General features: G+C 43.5%; 1 long non-coding RNA gene across 1 annotated transcript; it reads left to right on the plus strand.

Moving 5' to 3' along the window:
• Positions 1-801: 801 nt before the first annotated feature.
• On the plus strand, positions 802-1,642 carry LOC310780404. Its single transcript, XR_014552927.1, has 3 exons — positions 802-947; positions 1,061-1,333; positions 1,552-1,642. It is a non-coding gene; the product is annotated as an uncharacterized lncRNA (long non-coding RNA).
• Positions 1,643-3,418: the final 1,776 nt, after the last annotated feature.

A 3,418-nucleotide genomic window follows, 5' to 3' on the forward strand; every position in this document is an offset into this window, starting at 1 on the left:
CTCTCCACTTCTGGCACCAGTAAAGACAGTTATATCATCAGCTCTCCTGCGCCCTCTGATGGAGGGAAATACACATGCAAGGCCACCAGAGGAACAGCAGCATTCCTCACAGAGGACAGTGAGGCATTGACTCTAGTTATTATTGGTAGGTAGAAACTATTATTTCAAATGATTTGTTTTAGCAAAACATTTTGTTTTGTGTGTATATATATGTAAAATGCTGCATGCATGTGTTTGTGTGTGTGTGTGTGTGTGTGTGTGTGTGTGTGTGTGTGTGTGTGTGTGTGTGTGTGTGTGTGTGTGTGTAAAATGTGGATCATCATATATGCAGATGACATGGTCATTTATTGTTGTAATGCTATCCTCAATAAAGCCTTTAGAAATATTCAAGCTGATTTTAAAGATACAATGGAGTGATATTTTGAGAGCATCTTGCTTTCTTAATTTGATGTATTTGATGTTGAAACAGGATAGAGAAACACTGTGATCAGATACGACTGTGATCAGATACGACTGATCACAGTGTTCATCATGTTGACCCATCTGAATGTGGGGATTTATCTTATGTTCGATTATCGATCAATTATTATTACTATCAGGGAGATGTGTTAAGGAGGGGGGAGGTTTAACAAAATGTAATGTTCACAAAATAATATTTTGCTGTTTTTATGTAGAGATTCCTTTGCCGTCTCTGGAGCTCCAGACACCATGGTCTGATGTGTTTCCCTCTGAGAGAGTGGAGATGAGCTGTGGGGTTCATGGCAGCTCTGACTGGACTTATACATGGTACAGAAATGACCAGAATGTGTCCCTGGGTGTGGGTGGATCATCTCGCGCTGTGTTCCTTGCTAAAGAAGAATACGCGGGAGCGTACACCTGCAGCGGACAACACAAAACCAGGCCTGTGAAAACTGAACTCAGCAATGCACAACTTCTCACTGTTTATCGTGAGTATCCTGTAAGATCAGAATAACTTGTCCTCTTCTGGTTACTGTTCTTTATACAAATAACAATTGATGATGTCACAAAAATAAACACATTTCTTGTTTTGGGTATTTAGCGAACAAGCCTAAGCCCTTGATGACTCAAGATCCAAGTGATGAGAAGGTGTATACTGGAGAGTCTGTCACCTTTGGCTGTACAGTCAATGTCTCATCTGACTGGGAGTATCTATGGTACAAAAATGAAGTGCTACTGCCTCCCAGTGGTGGTGATAGTTATAGCATCCCTGCTGCTAATTCATCGGACGATGGGACTTACCGGTGCATGGCGAGGAGAGGCAGTACAGCATTCAATACAGAGCACAGTGAGGAACGGAATCTACGCATATCTGGTGAGATAAAAAAAAAGAAGAAAATTGTTGTCATGTTTTCTTTTTTCTTTTTTTTTAATTGAGTAAGTTTCAGCATATAAACACACCTTTACCCGTTATTACATTTTTCATTTTTTTTGTCATGTTTTAATGTATATAGCAGCAATAATGTGGAAATATATAGCATGATATATGTAAGAATATGAAAAAAGGCTAATCATGTATCTGTTTCTTTTTAGAAATCCCGGTACCACTCTTGAAGCTAATGAGCCCGTGGATGGATGTGTTCCCCACTGAGAGTGTGGAGTTGAGTTGTGGCATTCAGAGCAGCTCTGAGTGGAAGTATCACTGGTACAGAGGCAGTGAGCCGCTGCCAGCTGCTCCTTCCATTTCTCTGACTGATGATGGAGGGAATCTATCCATCCTCTCTGCTTCAGACTCACACCAAGGACAATACAAATGTAAAGGACAACACAAGAGCAGGTCTGTCAGCACCAAGACCAGTTCTGGACCTACACTCCAAGTCTATGGTGAGATTTGTTATTTTTCAATTTAGTGATGCAGCACTCTAAAGGAATACTTACACATTTTCACCAGACACTGGAGAAGGAGAGAGACATTCTATTAAAAAAAATTAATATTATAGGAGTAATTTTAGGAAAACTAAAGGTTATGAATATAACCCGGGTTTTATAAAAAGGTGAGATATCTCGATATCTTTTGGATAAACTGTACTGCTCTATATTACTGAAGAAATATGTCAAAGTATCCCTTTAAGACAAAAAAGCCAGTTGCTCCTTGCACTGGAAAAAGCAGTGTCAAATTATTAACATATTGATGACAATAGCATGATGACCTACCCTCAGATAAGATGCCCCAGGCTATACTGATGCAGAAACCAGAGCACAAGGAGATGTACATTGAGGAATCACTCTCCTTCACCTGTGAAGTTAATGTCTCCTCTGGATGGGAGTATCTGTTGTTCCACGATAGCAAACCACTCCAGGTGTCTGGAAAGTCTCATGTCATCAACTCTGCTGTCAAACCAAACAGCGGATCATATCAATGCCAAGCGAAAAGAGGAAAGAACAAACCATTCCAGACCAACTTAAGCCAGCCTCTAAATCTTCACATTCAAGGTAAGCTTCTGTTGACGTCCTCCTTACATTTGTCTGTTAGTATGCAGGTGTTGAATGCATCCATCTAATTTGTGACTGTGGTTCTGCAGTGCGTCCATGGGCGGTCATGACCCTGTTAACTGGCTGGTCAGAAGTCTTCTCCACCAACAGCCTGGTTCTCAGATGTGAGGTGCACGGAAGCCAAGACCTCTGGAACTACACATGGTATGATCCACAGCTCCAGTAAACGCTCTGGAATGAAGTGTAACAAGCAAATAGTAGGAATTTAACTTAGTGTAAGTATGCAGCAATCACAAAATTTTAATTGCAGTCCTTTAAAGTGACATAATGTTTGGGCAGGGAGGGATGGTAGAATAACGTCAGTTGGGGGGAAACCTGGGCCGTTACTAAGCCGGCTGTGCTCAGGGGGCACCGGGCGGGAAAGGGAAGGGGGGGCCGGTTTGAGGGGCTGAACACAGTCCTTTGGGGCGGATGGCAGTTGGGAAGAAGCTGTCCTTGTGACGAGAGGTTCTGGTTCTGCCAGACCTCAGTCTCCTGTCGGGGGAGTCCTCAAAGACTTTGTGGCCTGGGTGGGAGTTTGGCTATAATTTTCCGAGACCGCTTCAGCGTCCTGGCAATGTACAGGTCCTGAAGGGATGGCAGGCTGCATCCGATCACCTTTTCAGCACGGTGGATGATGTGCTGCAGTCTGGAGATGACAGCAGAAGCATTCCAGATGGTCAGGGAGGAGGTGAGGATGGACTCAATGATGGAGGTGTAGAAAAGCACCATCGCCCCATTTGGCACTTTGAACTTCCTCAGACACTGCAGGAAATACATCCTCTGTTGTGCCATCTTAGCGCTGATGTTCAGCTCCAATTTCAGGTGGTGGCTGATGACTGAACCCAGGAAGTGAAAGGACTCCACAGTGTTGACTGGGGAGTCACCCAGGGTGATGGGGAAGGTGGGGCTGCGTTCCTCCTGTAGT

This window comes from Poromitra crassiceps (assembly GCF_964638095.1).
Source record: "Poromitra crassiceps genome assembly, chromosome: 8".
NCBI classification, from domain to species: domain Eukaryota; kingdom Metazoa; phylum Chordata; class Actinopteri; order Beryciformes; family Melamphaidae; genus Poromitra; species Poromitra crassiceps.